At 34.5% G+C, this 19,327-nt stretch overlaps 1 non-coding gene and 1 pseudogene across 1 annotated transcript; one reads left to right on the top strand and one right to left on the bottom strand.

Annotated features, from left to right (window-relative positions):
• Window positions 1-2,618: 2,618 nt before the first annotated feature.
• On the bottom strand, window positions 2,619-3,227 carry LOC113775802 (annotated as a pseudogene).
• Window positions 3,228-6,234: 3,007 nt separating this feature from the next.
• On the top strand, window positions 6,235-6,341 carry LOC113776583. Its single transcript, XR_003469071.1, has one exon. It is a non-coding gene; the product is annotated as a small nucleolar RNA R71 (small nucleolar RNA).
• Window positions 6,342-19,327: the final 12,986 nt, after the last annotated feature.

The raw sequence follows: 19,327 nt of genomic DNA, 5'->3' as shown, positions 1-19,327 counted from the left end.
CCTTATTAAAAGTATGATCAGAAAAAGGTTTTGCCATGCATTACGAGCATCAATTAGCAACTCTGGAGTACAAATCTACCTTATTAAGTTTTATTGCCATGCATTACGAGCATCAACTTTAGTCAAGTTGTCAATAAAACTTATCAGTGATGACTTTAATGTGTCGTCGAAAAATTTCTTGAGTATAGGATTTTCTCTACAGTTCTTGAGTCAATTAGCAACTCTGGCTGCTGATCTTCCAAAAATCTAAAATGAGCAACATATCTGCAGTGAAGTACTTCAATTATTAGTAGGTGATAATAAAAACTTGAGACAAGAAAGAGAACTTAGAAATTTGCAAGAAAATAAGCTGAATCATTTCTTTTATGTATCGTCTAGACAGTGACTGAACAAGAGCAAAGTAAGAGATAAAGCACTTGAAACTTTAGAACTCAAGAAAGCTTCAGATTGGCTTCAAAAACTCACTAATTTCAAAGACTGGACACACATGCTCGGAGTACAAGTACTACTAAAATGAAAATGTATTATCAAGTAATAACAATCAAATGTAAAGACAAAAAATTTATGTATGAATGATTACAATCATATCCAAGTACCGGTGTAGTAATCATAATGAAATGAGTAACATAGCAAGTATAGCAGATAAGTTCCATAACATTATAAAGCTCAGAAACAAGTGCAATAGAAATGAAAAGAGCATGATAATCAACTGCTTTGAACCTCTAATTTAGCTTTGATTGAAAAACGTATTCAGCACACCATGCTAAAACACTTGAGTAAAACAAAAGCAAGAATTTTATCATCCTTATGAAATTAAAGCTGTCAAACCATACAACTAAATTAAATTAATGCACAAAATCAACCATGGAACTGCAACCCATTAAAAAAATGCTACTGTAAATAAATACTTACAGTGTCATAATCCATTAAGATAATACAAACTTTCACCACAATATATCCACATATTATAACTATAGACAATTCGCCTACACAGTAATCAGCCATGACATCTAATTAGAAGAATACAGACCAGTCAATTTATGGTATTCTTTTATGCAAAATTTGTTTTCACCCATGTGACAACCACTTTGAAATTTCATAAGAATAAAATCTGGAAAGTCACATGAATACATTGCCCGTGTAACTAAAACTCGTGCAACCAAAGCCCACAAATCAAACAGAGTTCATAGATCATATTACAAACTTTTGAGATGATGTCCGTGTTTATTCCCTACTTATCACTAAGTTCAACTTATATCCTAGCATGAAAGCTTAGTACACACTTTTATAGCAAGACAATTACATAATTCAGGTTTAAACACAAAGACTAGTCCAACTAGTTATGTTAAGAAAAGTATCCAAATCTGAGTTTTTTTTTAAATCTCCCTTTTGACATTCAACTGGCTACTGTAATCAGTGCAACAAAAAGCTGACTGAAACTCGTCAATCACTAGTCCAGAGCACATAGGCATCAAAACTTCTCAGAAGCAGAGCAAACTACACAAGCTCGACAGCTTCACTACTTTATCTTCTATGGCAAACTCTCCTTTCATTTAACGTCAACAGTGGAAAATGCGGGCCAGATGCAAATCTCTAAAAGATTCTAGATAACATAGGAAGACATACAACTGTGAGTCTGTGATGCAATAGTAAAGAAAAAGTAAACAAAGAGCCACTGAATATTGGAAGTGAAAGAAGAAAACTTCAGATTGAACAAGCCAATTGTCAGGACTAAGCGTTCGATAAACATAACTTGAAGTAATTCTCCATGCATCAAATTATTTCCACAAAGAAAAAAGAAGCATACACATTATTTCCACAAAGAAAAAAGAAGCATTAAGTTTTCATTTCCTGAATCAACCTTACAGAAAATGCCTTCCAATCCAAATCTGAGTATTTAGTGTTATTGTATGTGACAACTTGATGTACACATAACACCTGGAATATACAATCTATACCCAGATTAGAAAAGGGAACTTTTCCCACAAGTCATTACTTCACCAGAAACACCAAGGAACCATATATGAATGCAGGAAAGAACTCTATTTTACTAACACAAACAATTAAAGAACATTACTTTAGCATTTACCAATAATTAAGAATGCTATGAGATGTAGTTACACAAAAACAGATTGAGCTAAGATGCTAGAAGTAGAACAGATTCATTGTACCAAACAAAGAAGAAAAGTAAATCCAAACTACAATAAAAAATGAAAAGAAAAAATTCCCTTCAATTAACCAAAAATAGTCCCATAGTTATCACTCCGGGCAAAGCACAAAAGAGACGGGAAGAAGAAATAGAAGTGATTACCCTCTTGGAAACAGAACGAATGTTTCGTGTTGCAACCTTGGAGAAAATTGAAGTGCGCAGTTCTGGAGGAAAAATCATTCAGCCAGAGCAATAAATATTTTGAGGTAAATGAGTATGCTATTATGCCTCATCTAAAGCTTGTCTAATTGCCTCATCTAATTTGGTCATTATTATTCAATTCTCCCCCTACCAAGTCCAGTTGTAGCTGATTTTGTACCAAAAATCTTTGGGAAGTAGCAAGTCCTTCCCAAGTGGGCCAAGAAGTAGAGGATACAATTAATCTAGGGGATTCACGATAACTAGGTAAAAAATTTTCCCTAAAAATCAACCGAAAGAACTAACCCTAGAAATCAACCGTTTTCTCTTCAATTTCCTCAAGAGCTAGTGAATTTGGTAACAGCCTTGGTGCCTTCGGAGACGGCGTGCTTGGCCAATTCACCGGGAAGTACAAGTCTCACAGTAGTCTGAATCTCCCTCGACGTAATCGTCGGCTTCTTATTGCACCTGGCGAGCCTGGAAGCCTCCTGAGCCAATTTCTCGAAAATATTGTTGATGAAGCTGTTCATGATACCCATGGCATTGCTGGAGATCCCGATGTCGGGATGGACTTGTTTCAGCACCTTGAAGATGTAGATCTTGCAGGTCTCGCTGCTCTCTTGACTCTCTTCTTCTTTTTGTCGCCGGCAGTGGCTCCGCCTTCCTTCGGGAGTTTCTTCCTGGCCTTTGGCTTCTTCTCTGCCGGAGCCTTCTCGGCTGCTGGGGCTTTCTCGGCCACGAGCTTCTTCTCAGCCGGCTTCTTCTCCGCCTTTGGTGCCATCGCTGCTTTTGAAGCTGAAATTAGAGAGACTTTGACGGGAAGGATAAAAAACGGGCTTCGATTTAAAGACTGGAGAGGGGAGATGTCTGAGAGAGAGTTCAACACTTAGAAAAGTTATTATTTTGCATCTACGTAGTACAAGAGACTTGGACAATTTTGCGCCTCTTTTTTTGCCTTGAATTTTAAAATTGCGCCACTTTGTTTTTGTCTTGAATTTTAACTAGATTTGGACATCATAATTCCCCCCCTTTTTACACAAGAAAAATTGGTGCAATTTTGTCTTTTATAATTGTATTTGAAATATAGATTTCATTTTTATTCATTATTTTTGTGTCACAATTTTAAAGTTTTAGTATGATTAAAAATTTTAGTATGAGTGGCAAAATTTTTTAAATTCATATAAATGGAAAAGCATTTTAATAAAATTTAACTAGTTCTTATAAGTGCTAAAACTTTATATCAATTATAACTACTATTTATAAAACTTCACTATTAATCCATTATCTTCAAATAAGAAAAAAATGCACAATTCAACTAATACATAAAGTGTATTAGTTAATTAACTATGGAGTTTATGATTTATCCACTTCGATAACCGATTCAATTTGAAAACTCTTATTTAAATTCATATCAAATTAACTAATAATCATTCTAAGTTAAGTAGTCACAAGTTTATTTACACTAATGAATTTTTTATTTTTTAATTATTTTTTATTCTAATGAAGTTATTACATATACAAGAAAATTAAACTAATAAGGAGGCTCGTAAGTATACAACAACTAAAAATCATTAGAGAACACATAATGATTACAAAAAATTAAGAGTAATAGTTGCAAAAAACAATAAATATTTAAAATCAAACAGTGATAAAACTAGTTGTCACTAACAGCTATATAATGTTATCAGTGACAACAATAGCAAAGTTGTCAAAGAAAGGTGTTATTATTACTGACGACTTTTAGAAAGTTGTCACTATTGCAGTTCCCGCTCTCTTCATGACTCCTGGCGGGAATCGAATTGTGACAACAATGCAAGGTCGTCACTGATGTGTTGGCTTCCTTGACTCGATTGTGACAACTTGCCGTATTGTGGTTAAAGGACCCCATTTTGTGACGATTTTTTTTCATCACTGAGAAATATTGTCACTAATGACCAAATTTCTTGTAGTGTCAGCTGGACAGTTTTGGGTTTATAACTTACCAATGTTAAGTGCAAAGCTCAAACTCTTTGCCGAAAGGCTTTGAGTACAATGTTAAATGAGGGGATTGTTGATTTTTCGGAGGGCATAAGGTGAATGTTAAATGAGGGGATTGTTGATCTTTTGGAGGACATAAGATGGGAGTTCGGAGGTTATAAGGTGGTAAAATGTAGGGGATTGTTAATTGGCAGTTATAAGGTGAATGTTGCTCCATCTGAGTCTCGTATCCTTTTGTTGTTTAAATTATTGTTTATCCTTGTATTTACTTGAACGAATGATTGAGTGCACGCATAAATGTTATTATTTATCAAGTATTTTACATTTAAAGATTCCTATTACAATTAATTGTTGCACTACCACTTTCTAAAGTTGAGTATCAACTTACTTGAACCTATATTACTTGAAAAAACGTGCTTACATGCTAAATTGTGTTATTCTCTTATTTTGTCTGTTTACCTGGAATGCTTACTGAGCGTAAACTCATCCCACATTTTATTTTCCTTAACAGGATTTGAATTTGAGAGTACTCAAGAATACTGTTGAAATGTTTTGAGAGATTTTAAGTTTTTATTTTAGTAGAAATGACTGTAGTGTATATATTTTTGGGTTGTAATTAAGATAGACACCGAATGATGAATCTTTTGTACACGAACCTATGTAATAGCTCTTGGATATATGTATATGTTATTTTGGGATGTAATGAATATTATTTTGGTTAGTTTAGAAATTTCAAGTAATGGTTGCTATGGTTTGTAGTAAGTCCTGACGAGAGTTGGGCTGGCAGTCCGCTGACCCCTCTGGTTCATCTTTGGAAAAAGTGGGGCTGTCACAGAGAGTTTGTTCTTAATCAATGCACTACACTCTTCCATTAATGTTATCATCTCATTATCCACAATTTTTCTCTTCTTTGACATGATATCCTTCAAGAAACACGTATAAGAGGGAATCTGTGTAATAGTATCAACAAAAGGATTGTTAATATGCAATTGTTTAACAATTTTGTGAAATTTCTCAAACTCCCAATCCTTCCCATCTTTCTTCAACCTGTGTGGAAAAGGAATTACATTAGAATTTAAATTGAGAGGAAGTACATCTATATCAATGACAACATGATCATTTTGGCTTTCTTTTACTCTTTCAATTTCTTGTTCCTTATCTTTTTCACCACTTAAATTGCCAAAGTTAGGTCCCTCAATTATTTTACCACTTCTAAAAGTGATAGCATTGACATGTTTTCTCGAGCTGCCTTTGATTTTACTAGGCGATTCTTCACGGCTTCTATTGTTGATTAAATCGGCAATTTTTACCAATTTGAACCTCCATATTTCTATATATCCTAGTCAATTGGTCCAATCACTCCTCTAGTCGTTCGAACCTCGGCGCCCTTTGCAAGTTTCTCCACCGCAATTTTCTAACCCGATTTAGTATCCGTTTGTGGTTGTTTTGGTTGGAATTTCGGCGGATTAGCTGGCCTTTGAGGGTTACCTTAATCTTTTCATCTAAAATTTGGATGATTTCTCCACCCCGAAATGTATGTATTCGAGTATGGATTGATAAATTGAACCTCCTCAAAATCAACACACTCGTTAGAATCATCTTTTCATCCACAGATAGAACAACAAGCAACATGTACATTGAAAGAAGAACTTGGACCAACTCCGGCTTGCTTGCTTAACAACTTTACTACATTATTCATTTGAGCACTTAATATATTGAGAGTGTCCATTTTAATCATACCTGTTTGACGTCTAGAATTATCTCTCTTATTTGCTGCCATCTCCTTTATCAAACTTTGGATTTCTTGGGGTGATTTATCCATTAAAGCATCACCAGCAACTGCTTCAATAGTAGTTTTAGTAGAAAAAAATAAATCATTATAAAATATTTGTACAATGAGCCAATGCGAAAGTCCATGATGTGGACATTTTTGAAGCAACTCTCTAAGCTGTTTTGATATTTCATATATTAATTCACTCTCTAGTTGACTAAAACTAGTTATATCTTTTCTAATTTTAGTCGTTTTACCTGATGGAAAGTATTTATTCAAAAAATCCTTGATAAATCATCCCAAGTAGTGAAAGTATTAGGGGTATGAGAATGTAGCCAAATTTTAGCCTTATCCCTCAATAAAATTGGGAACAACCTTAGCCTTATAGCATCCTCACTAACTCCATTCATTTTGATTGTATCACATATTTTAAAAAAATTGGCTAAGTGTGCATTTAGATCTTCTACGGCATTAACTCCAAATTGAGATTGTTGAACTATTTGAATTAATGATAGTTTAATTTTAAAATTGTTAGCATTTACCATTGATCTTACTATATATGTTTGAGAGCCTTGTGTCCTCGATAGGGTTGCAAACGAATCGAGCCACTCACAAGCGGTTCGAATCAAAGTTTGACTCGAGCTCGATCAAACATCGAACTCAAGTCGAGGTCGAGTTGGCCAAATCGAACTCAAACTCAAAATATTAAGTTCGTTAGCTCGCGAGCCTCAAGTGTATATATATATTTTTTATTTTTTATTCGCGAGCTTGAGTATATATATATTTTTTCATTTTTCATTTTAATCGTAAAATTATATATATATCCCTAAAATTTTATTATTTATTAAGAAAAATAATTATTTGTTGTTTTTATTAGATTAATTTTTAGAAACTCGAGCTAACGAGCTGCTCACGAGTCAGAAATTCGACTTACATTACGAGTTAGCAATTTGAGCTGTTCGCGAGCCAGAAATCGAGCAACAGCTCGTGAACCTTGTTGACTCGAGCTCTAGCCTGGTTTTTCCTTAGTCGAGTCGAGTTTGAGCACAATTTTCTTGACTCGTCGAACTCGAACTCGAACTTAAGCCTACCTGTTATTAAGTCGAATTCGGTTGGATAAGTCTAAAATTCGACTCGACTTGACTCGTTTTTGCAACTCTAGTCCCCGGTAGAGCAAAATCTCTAAAATCTCGCCTATTTGTTTCATTTTTTGCCATTTCTTCTTGAAAAGGTAGTTCAATAGTGATTCCTTTTATTTGTTGTTGAGCCTCTTCTTCTTCTTCTTGTGGTGTATGCCTTCTTTATCTACGGAATGTCCTTTTAATTTTCTGATCAAAAGGTGTGACTATCTGTAAAAGTCGGTGCATATACTACAAACAAAGAGAAAATAACAAAATTAGTAATTTTACACTAAAAAGCGACTGAAAAATCTATACAAATACCACACAAAAGTTTTAACTAAAATTTTAAAAAAATGTCTAAATTAATAAAGTTTGCTTGGTCCTAATATTGCCGCTTCCCGACAACGGCACCAAAAATTTGATAGATTTTTTATATATGTACAAGTTTAAATCCATTTGACACCCATTTTGACTGCAAGTATACAGGTCAACTAGTAGTTTAGGATATATATCGGGTCGATCCCACGGGGAGCAACTTCTACAAGTACTAGATTCTTAACTTGCTCTATTATTTAAACTAACCATCAATAATAACAATGAAAATAACAATACTAACTAACTAACTAAATTAACTAAAGAACTTGCAAGTAACCAATGGAGAGTATCACTAAACCTTGGATCTCGGGAAATAAAGTCCACTTATGGCATCAAAGATATAAATAAATAGATTTGCCACTTGTTACTACTCTTGTTTATCTAGGGATGTATTTCTATATTTACCAAAACTCATTTTCATGATATAGAAACAAGGAATAGCCTAGTTTTCCCTATTCTTATGGTGAATAACTAGATCAATTCTTTGATCTTCATGAAATGCAAAGATAATCCATTTAAATGTACCTCTATTCTCATGAGTCTACTCCTTAAGCTCCATTTATGTTATTCCATCATTATTACCAATTCTCATTGAATAATAACAACTAAAAACTTATTATTGGTGATCAAGCAACAACAAGTTATAAGTATGCATAAATGGACAAGTTAATACAAGATGTAATAAGTGTAAATTATATTCATTTCATATCAAATAACCATAAGTTTCATCTACTCTCTAGATCTAGAAATTTAGCTACTCATATGATATATGATAAGAAATAACATAACTTCATTGCATGAACACATATTGAATTACAAGTAAAAAGATAGATAAAGGAAACTTAGCCGAAATAATGAAGAAGCTCCCAATGATCGTCTATTTCTTCAACAAAATGAGTTGTACAATGAAATCTCCAATTGTTGTCACAATGTTCTAGTTAGAGAGAACAAAATAAGACTTTCTCAAAGCTCTAAAGATGATAATATGATAATCCCCTCTCGAATGACTAGAAATCTCCTCCTTCTAGTGTGACGGCCCCACCTCCCCCTGGGCGTACCTAGGGTTTAGCGGACCGCCTGCCCAACTCTCGCCAGGACTCACTCAATCGCATCAATTAAAATAAGGTGCAATCTCAATAATAAACGAAATAACGGTTCCCGAGTTTGGAACATACGAATACATTCATTTCTATCTCAACCATCCATACAGTCCCAAATACATCAAAAGATTTAAGTTTTCAGTACATTCAACCCTAATCGAGCGACTAGTGCGAGTACAATTACAAAATTCAAAACAACTAGACTACGCTAGTCTGTACACGTCTCACGCCTCGTTCGTACCCCTGTAAGGAAAACAAATGGCGTGGAATGAGCTAAAAGCCCAGTGAGGTTCCAAATAGCAAATGGACCATTATTTATAAGTACAAGTTTTCGACATAACAAAGTAACGAGTATGAGGAGTTCATAAAAGTGAGCAATAACACTTCAAGTAGCAATCTCAAAATGAGCGAGTGTAAATTTTTAACAGAAACAATAACACTACTTGAATAATAACACTACAAGTAACAATCATCTCAAAGTATAAGGATACGAATGGCTCCCAGGAGCCAAATTCCCAATGCATCACCAGGAGTTTGATCACGTAATAGTTGACACTCCGTCAACTTTCAAGTAAGTAACCAATCCAGCAGAACACCACTTACACAACTCTCCGTCCACCATTCAAACCCCCTACTGGGCCCAAAATCCTCAATAAATACGGGTGGTAATACTCGAGTATACCGATGAGTCGAGGAGATATCACTCCACTCGACAAACATGAGACCCAGGGTTCGTTACCTAATCGACCAAACCCTTGTCGGCTCGACTCGAGTAACTTGCCGCAGGGTTTCTGGAATTCCAAGAAGTCCGCACATCATAAACAAGTATATCAAATCAATTTCAACAATAAACAAGTATATATCAAATAAGGGCAAGTGCGATAAAGTACACTCTTGCCCGATCAAACCAATCATATATCATTTAATCATATTGATCAAGTATTGGAAACAAGTGTCCAGTTCAATCAGGTATTTAGAAGCACTCACCAAAATGAAGTGCCCCTAGTAATCACGTCTGGGTTATACTCCGGGTTCGGAATCCAAATCTGTGATAAAACTTTGTTTCAAAACTTTAAAAATCGACTAAGGTTCAAAACTTAGACGTTTCATTCAATAAAAATCAAGAAATTGAAATTCACGTGGAGAGTAGTCGTGAAACACTTGCTCGCTTTTTAAACTATAAAACATTGTAATATATATACTTGAAAATGCCATTTGAGTCGAAAGTACAAGAAAAACATACTCCGAGCAGTCATTATTTTATTTCTCAAGGGTACAAGTTCAGCCAAGTCCTTACTTATATACCTCGGTAACAGAAGATGCAAATATGCTACCTAGCCCTTGAGCGTAAATTTGGGTAGCACGCCCTTTGTATTTTCCTATTTCCAGTTATTTATGGCTTCATTCTTTTCCTTAATCAAACCCAAAGTTACACACAAAACAAACTCATTTCAATAGCCATTCAATAGGCTCAAGGTAATGCAAGTACAAAATCAAGCTAGCAACATGTGCGGAAATGAAGTCTAGCAAAAGACAGATTTGACGTGGTTTTACGTAACGAACACAACTGAGGCTACGCTTATCGGATTGAGGTACAACTTATACCGTTACGAAGCTAAGACAGAGATCCACAAGTTTGATGAAGACCACTTAGTCCAGTTTCTAGTGTACCTAGGTCAAAATGTCGAATTACAGAACCAAAATCTCCCAAACAGGTCAGTTAATCACGCTATGTTTAAACGACAATAACTCGGGCTACCGAAGTCCAAGCGATGTGATTCTAGTGGCATTGGAAAGCTAAAACATTGCAATAAAACTTTCATGTTTTGGAAAATGGCTAAATCAGCACGGATCATAGTGAATAGACACGGTCAATTGGATGAAATGTCCAAAACTGATCACTGGATGCATCCTAGGGTAGTGAGGGTATTTTGGTCTTTTCACAGGCTACGTTTCCCCGATTGGGCTGAAATTTTGTAGGAAACTATAAAACATCATTTTCTACAACTGTCATGTTTTATGCTAAGCCTAATTCGGTCTCTAACATCATGAACTGGAACCAGACAGAACTGAGCTACAGTTTTTCCAGAAATCTGAAATTTAACGATTTCAAAGGAAAATTTCTTCATTCCTTGCTTCAATCACTACCATGACCTCTTATAAGCTTAAATACAACATATACTATCCATACAGCAAGTATAGGCAGAACATCATTCAAACCCTAACTCATGTAACTCAAGAACATACACTATATCCATCCAAATCATTATAATAGCTATCATCCACCACAAATTTAAGGTGCTATACCAAGTCAAGCAAGATTAAAAGTAAGAAATGGTAAATCAGCATTATTACCTTACTAAAGTTACTTCCAAGAGCAACCCTAGCTTTTCCTTCCAAACTTTCACCAACACACCACTAGCTAAACACTCAAAGAAAGTTTTAATCGTATTAGTTTCTTGTTTCCTCACTTAAGTGACTCAAACTCAAGATGGATTGATGTATCTCTCCCTTGGTTTTTCTCTCTCTCTCTCTCGGCCAAAGCAAGCTGAAAATGTTGAAGAAAGGAAGCTAAATGGTGATAAGAAGACAAGACAAATTGGTCTTGGTCAAGGCCTTAGATGACCAACAAGTGGCATCACCAATTTCCACTCATTTTTTTTTCTTTTCCTTGCAAATTTGGTCAACATTTTCGGCCAAAGCTAGCTGAGAATGAGGGGATATTTTGCACAAATATTAATGAGCTTATATAGCAAGAAAGTGGTGGTCAAGTGGTGTGTTCAATCGCTAGTGCACGGTACACGTCGGTTCGAGTCGATTTTCTTAAATCGCGTATACTAGGGTTTTTGCCTTCTAATCACTAACTTATTATTATCACTTCAAATCATATAATATTTTCTCATCCAAAAGTCACTCTTACCTACCAAATTTGATTCTCGCTCCGTACCGAATAGTCACACTACGGAAAAACGTGTAAACCCTAATTCGCTCTAACTTGAAAACGGACAACGAAACCCTTACTTCTATATTCATTTACACTTATTGTAGGGTGATTGGGTAGTAGGGCCATAATAAATGAATAATTCCTAATTAAAAGGGCATTTTAAAGAAAAATATAAGGAATTTTACGAGTCCTCACATTTAGTGATTTTTACACCAATAATGTTAAAGGAGTCAAAAAATTGTTAATGATAAGACATAAAGCTCCTTTCTCTTCCTAAAATGTCCCTTGAGCATGTGCAACTGAAATTCTTGTCCAGTATAAGGCTAAAAAGTGGTGTGAAAACAGAGCAAGTGGTAGAGCAAGTTGCAGCATTCTGAGCCACGACCTTAGAATACGCGATCTCAGCTCGCATATTGATGGTTGCGTATCATCTCTAATGCCTCATGCAAGATGTTCATGTTGTTTTTCATGCATTCTACCATTGATCTTTGCAATTGATAATCTTCTACTTTCTAAATTTGCCATTGAATCAAGCGCTAATGACTTCGAATCCGATCCAACTTGAACCAACGTTGAGAGTTCACCTCAATTCCTACAAAAATAACCAACTTTTGCACATTAAATTGCTCAAATGAAGTTCACAAAATTTAGAGGCTTATGGAGCAAATTACACCTTAAATCATCCTAATTTATACCAAGAATGCACACAAAATACTACTAATAACTATGTATAAAATGCACTTATCAGTGTGCTTACTCGAGTTCTCTATTTCTATACTTTTGGTGTTTAGGAAGTAAATTAGATACTATAAGTTGTATACTGCATTTTCCCTCATAAGTTTTTTTACGAATCTAGAAAATTCATTAAGGAATATATAATACCTGTTAATATCCATCAAAAACCTTTTTATATCTTTTAGCTATATTTCCAAAATGCCATTTTAATTCTTGTAGCTAGCTAAACTATGAGCAAAAGTTATTTACATATTGGAAATTCATGGTAAAGGTAAGGTCTGAATCTTCACTTCACAAGTGGTTCATTTGAATTGTTTATTGTCAATTGCATCCGATTTTTTTTCATTGATGAATTTTGTGAGTGTTTGATGAATTTTATTTGCAATTCCCGAATTTCTTTGTTAGCGGCAGAAAATGAGATGTTGCACACTTTAATTGTTCTTATCTGCTAAAAAACGAGATCACAACTCACTTTCTAAAAAACACTTCGCATTTGTGAACTTCTTAAAAGAAGTTGAAGTGTGGGAGAAATGCATCAACATTCTAGCAATTGGTTAAGACTACCACTCTTCCTATCCTATGTGAATACTATTGGGGTAAATAAAACTATTTCAAATTAGATTACATGCAATATGGTCTATAATACCTTCATATAAAAGGAACCACTATCATATATAATCTAAAACTGAAACTATAAGTAAGTCTATGCAATCGTTAGTATGGCTGTGAAACCCAAACAATCATGCCTTTGTTATGATTGTTTATAATAGTATAATGTGCTTATTGTGAGTATTACAAATTTGCTATGGTTGTTTATGGCATATTCATATTCCCTTTCTCACAATTCTACATCTTCACTAATTACTCGAGTTCACCAACATAATTAAACTCTCATACATTACATCTAATACAATTCCACTTATAACCATGAACATAAAAAAGTTTGTATAAAAAAATCAATGTATAGGTCAAAACATCTGCCTTGGGAATGGGAGCACACCCTAGTATTTCTCTACAAGAAGGAGAAATATTCCCCAAAACATGACAATCTCAAACTAATTTACTTGAAATATAAATTCAAAAATATTGGGTTTTATATCTTGTACGACCCCTTGACATCTACAATGAAATTTGATGCCAAGCTAGAATAGCAAAGACCTCTTTACTACTTGACGGGATTTTGATATAAGTACAAGTTTAATTCTGAATTTTACCCATTTTGACTGCAAGTATACATGTCAAATTAGTAGTTTTAGGGCAAATATTGGGTCGATCCCACGGAGAGCGATTTTTCAAGTACTAAATCCTAACTTACTCTATTATTTAGACTAACAATCAATTTAAGCAAGAGAAACTATAATTACTACTACTTACAAACCTTAACTAGATAATTGCAGGATAACAAATGGAGAAAATTCACTAAATATTTGAGTCTAATAATATAGATTCCACTTATGGCATAAATAACACAAATGAATAGATTTATCTCTTGTTACAACCCTTGTTTAACTAGGGATTCATTTCCAATATTACCAAATCTCATTCTCATGATGAAATGGCCTAGAATAGTCTAGTTTTCCCTATTCTTATGGTGAATAACTAGTTCTATTCTTGTTTCCTTCATGAAATGCAAGTTTAATCCATTTAAGTGTACCTCTATTCTCATGAGTCTACTACTCAAGCTCTACTCATATTGTTCTATCATTATTACCAATTTTCATTGAATAATAACAACTAAGAGCTTGTTATTGGTGATCAAGCAACAACAAGTGATAAGCATGCACAAATAGACAAGCTAATACAAGATGTAACAAGTGTAAATCATATTCACTTTATATGAAATAGCCATAAGTTTCATCTACTCCCTAGATCTAGAAATTTAGCTACTTATGTAAGATAAAACAAGAAAACACATAGCTTCATTGCATGAACACCTCATGAATCACAAGTAAAAGATAGAGAAAGAAAGCTTAGCCAAGTTAATAAAGAAACTCCCAATGATCTTCAATATTTTCAACAAAATGGTGTACAATGAAGTTTCCAATTGCTTTCACCAAAAAGTGCTAGCTAGAGAGAACGTCTTAAGTTCTAATGGTAAAATCTGATATGAACTTCTTCTAATATGATCTACTCTCTCCTTCTAATGATTCTAACATCTAATTGTTAAGAGAGTAAAAAAGGCAGGTTTTGGACAAGACATAAAGCTCCTTTCCTCTTCCTTTTTGCATCAGAAGCATGTGCAACCGAAATTCTCTCTCCAACTATAGCTGGAAAGTAGTATGAAAACAAAGTAAGTGGCTGAGCAAGTTGCTGAAATCAGGCTACAATACGCGACTTGAGAATACGCGACTTCATCCACGTTTTCTCAAGTCAAGTATTCATTTCTGTGAATTTGGCCTCACTTCAACTGCTATGATAGAGGCCAAACTAACTTTTGTGCAAAACATGAAAGTTGTAGCCCCTTTAGTTAGCTTTCCAATTTTCAAGAATCATCCAATTTGGAGTTCTGTGGACTGAGATATAATTGAAATACATCAACTGGTCAATCCCCTGTTTCAGCTCTCGACCATACAAATAAGCTTCTGTGTTTCTACTTTTTGACCAGGAAAACAATTGAATTGGATTTCGATGTCTCCATACCAAATGTAAATCTATCTCTTAGTTTCGAAATGGTATAAAAGATCACCTTGATCCGATCATTGTTGCTCAAGATATTGCCGAAATACAAAGATGTGTCAAAACTGTCTTCACTTGCATTTCTTCATTTGAATGTTTTGCACTTCATGTCTTCTTTTAACCACTTCAAATCATCAATTATCATCCAATTATCTTCTCGATTCGCACCCTTTGATGATTGAATCGTTAAACCTACAAAAACATGAAGTTTTTACCATTAAAATCCATAGAAATGCAACGTTTACCATTTAAACCACAAAATATATATTTTTACCAAAACCCTAGTTAATTAGTTATAAAACTAGTTAAAATGAACCAACATTAACTAGTAAAATACACTTAAAACACGTAAAATATATACTTGTCAAATATCCTCACACTTGAACTATTGCTTGTCCTCAAGAAATAAGAAATACAAACCAACAATGATTCAAAATTTGAAAACAAACATATGTGCACCATTCAACTTTAGTTCCCCAAAACAAGGTAAATAACCATTATGCAATCATTCATTTAAGTTCAAGTATTCATAATATCAAGTAAATGAGAGCTATTTATACCTTAATTATGCTAGTTCAACTCCATTTCTCACCTTTTATCCAATGTCACAAGTAAATAACACATATGGTCAATAAAATGTTATCTAATCTCATGAGCATTTTCTTATTCAACTTAGGGAGAGATTTATTCATATACTATAGCTAAATATTACTCAAGTTGTGAAAGTGTCTTTTGACGTGAAATCGATATTTTAGATGAAAATCACTGGTTACTCAACACTTCACATACTTAAATTGCCTTGCATACTCTTAATTCGAATATCGTTTTACACGAAAGTCGACATTTTTAGATGAAAACTCCCGGTTACTAAGTACAAGAACCATTGGAGTAAAGCAATTCTTATATTCTTTTCCTCTTTCTTCTTCTTTTTTCAATTTTTTGTATTTCATTCATTTTTTTTCTTTTTCTACTCTCTTTTTTATTTTTAAGTAAGATAATAAACATTCCCTCAAAAGAATAATCATGAGAAGAGTGTTACACTTATTGCCATATTAATCACTTTAACTCAGTAAAATCGAGTAAAGAGAAGAAATTTTACTAAACATGTAAAATGTAGGCATAATTTTCTCCAGTTTACTAGATATACTTTTCTACAAATGCAAAAAAATTATAATCACATAATAGTCATTTCCAAGTTAAATGAGAAAAGAAGTTCTCAAGTCACATATATACATCTCAAAAGTGGAAGGAATTTGAACTATTAATAGTGTAAAACTTGTTACCCCTAGATAAAATCGAAAAAAATTTGAAACTTTTTTGGGACAATTTTACTTGGACAAGATTTTGAAAAAATTTTGATAGAGTCTCCCCTTAAAACTGGATGAAACTCCCTACCAGTAAACCTAAAAGAGACAACATTTAACCACAAGAAATATTTTCAATAATATGTCTAAACATTAAACACAAAAATACTACAAGTACTACACATTTTCTCCCAACACTTAAAATACACATTGTCCTCAATGTGTAGGGAAAGAAAAGAAACAAAAGCTAGAAAGACGTACTCCCCAGTATAATGGCTGAGATCAAGATCAACCATGAATTACGAACCGCTGCCAAAGTAGAAATACCTGCTAATAACGGCCAAAAGGTAACTTAAAAACAGCAAAAGGTCATGTTAAACATCCGTCAAAATGAAAATTAAAACAACTAATAATAAAAGAAACAAAAGATGAATCTAGAGGTGTGGCTTCAATCATCCTCTTCGTCATCATCTTCATCGCCTGTGTGATATGGATGGATGCCGAGATGATCTTCAATGCGGAGTAGGCGGGTGCTCATTCCGACAAGCTGGTTTTCAATGTCGTCCAAGAGTCCAAAAAGTCGCTACCAATTGGATTGGAAGGAATGCACCGGCGAAAGAGGTGGTGGTGCCACGGTAGACAGCCCGGCTTCTCCTTGAGCATGTCGTGCCTTTTGTCGTTTTTCCCGACCAGGTTGAGAGATGTTTTTCTTTCCAATACCTAGACGTCGAACGATAGAAGCTGATAATTCGGTTCTAAACGTAACAAATTGCCGCCGTATACCCTGCAAATTAACTTCAAAACACTCGAACACCAAAGAGAGCAGAGGAGGAAATGACAATTTGAACGAAGTTATCCGCCGCCTCGCTGTAGACTTGATATGACTAATGATGATGTTTGGCAGGAGAATTCGAGCGTAGGAGGAGTTTTGATTGTGAAACATATAGTCGAAAAATAAATGTCACTTTTGCGAACCTTCGTGTGGCCCGTCTTCTTAGATATGACGTTGTGGACTATCATGTAGATAATGAGACTCAAGACCAAACCTATTGACAGGTGTCGAATCTGTGCAATAATAATAATAATAAAACCTAACTACCACTAAATAATCAATAATCAATCCTAGGTACTGGAGCAGAGACTCTAGGTGTGCAATGGATTACTTGATTCACCATGTTCCTGAAGAGTTTGTTTAATCAGATATACCAGAATTAATTAGCGGACAAACTTTATTAACAAGTAGACAGTGGCAAGTAGGGTCGTCTCCTCAGGGAATGGGGATATTTGTTTCTTTGAAGTTCCAATTGGCAATGGGAGATTTTTGTCGAAACAAGAATAAAAACAATTCAACAAATCAACCAAAACAAACAATTAACTAAAACGACTGTAGACAGGAATTAAATCAATAAAAGACAAACTCTAGCCAAGAATACAACATCTTAGACACAGTCCGCTCATCCGATCATTGATGCAAGGGAGGTTCACCTAATTTATTAATAGATTAGTTATAATCGCCGACGAGCTCTAACGACCAATTTTTTCTTAATTTATTGATAACCAAGGTACGACCATTGATTACCCCTAATCAGAAAATACTCCTAAGTACTACCGTAGGAATTAATTCCCTAATTACATTAAGAACTAGAAAAATCTAACCCCAATTAATAGCATGCTGCGAGGGTTATTTAAATCATATTGCACGTTCCCCTAGTGTGTAAAAATGCTATTTGCCACTGATATTAATCAATTTAAACAATTACGGATTTAATTGACTAATTTTCTAGGAGATTAATAAGTCGCATTGAACATCGAGCCCTTGACATCCAATTAACAAAGTAATCCCGTGAAAATTCAAGCAAACAACATGCAAATATTAACAAATTAAGGAACGCATGAAAATTAATTCGATCTCACAGATATTCGGGACTGCGTCGTCGCGTTAATCTTTGACTAGATGAAAAGTTTAGCCACGCCGTATAAGTAAATCTCCACACAAATTAATTAATTGCCAAGGCATCACGTTTTTTACTAAATAATCAAGAAGTAAAAGAACCGTTCCTCCAATCGGGAGTATTGTCGAACAGAAGGTACGCACCCTAAAAGGCCGCCCGAAAAACTCTCCCTAATCTAAAGCAATGACTAACTCTCTAGTGGTCCCTGCCGAATTGGGAAAAAAATGTACAAAAAGGGCAAGGCCCTACTCAATGTTTCCTTTTTCCATTGTCTATTGCTAGTAAATGACTCCAATACTCAAAACACTCTTATTGCTAGCAAACTGCTAGTCAGTGAAAAGAAGGAAAAGGGGGCCCGCCTGTAGCATTCAACTAGATTTGTGGATCCTTTGGAGGCTTCCCACGTGTGGAGAAATTTTCTCAAGAATATCCTCTTTTTTAGCACTCTTCTGCTCCATTTCGTGAAATTAGGTCCAAATACCAAATATAAGTATATGTTAACAATTAAGCAATATTTGGCAAGGACAAAGAGGGAAATTAACAATAAAATTACTAACAATTAACACCCTATCAATTCTCCCCACACCTAAATCATGCTTATCCTCAAGCATGGGGATGACAACCAAATACCAATATTCGACAATGGGCACTGCTCCATCTACCATATTGCCAAGATACCAAGGAAAACATATATCAATTATCAGTGATCAGGATCCAAAAAACATCACCCCGATTAGATTCTAAACCACAAACTCCTTCAATTTAAGGCAAACTAATCTAAGAAAAAAGAATGGTCGCTCAACATTTATCAGCAAATGGTCCAACTATTAACCAAAATCCCAACATTAAATCCATAAATCAGCAAGCTGACTTTTATCACACACTAACACAACCTTCACTCTTTTATCACGTTTCTATTTTTCTCCTTTTTTTTCTTTTTTAATAGTAACAAAAGACTTAGTCTCTAACCATTAGAGTCTTTTGACACGAACTCCAATATTTGTCATATGAAGGAGCCCGGTTAC

This window comes from Coffea eugenioides, chromosome 6 (genome assembly GCF_003713205.1).
Source record: "Coffea eugenioides isolate CCC68of chromosome 6, Ceug_1.0, whole genome shotgun sequence".
Classification (NCBI taxonomy): domain Eukaryota; kingdom Viridiplantae; phylum Streptophyta; class Magnoliopsida; order Gentianales; family Rubiaceae; genus Coffea; species Coffea eugenioides.
Note: the sequence above shows the minus strand (reverse complement) of the source record. Positions and strands in the feature narration are given on the sequence as shown.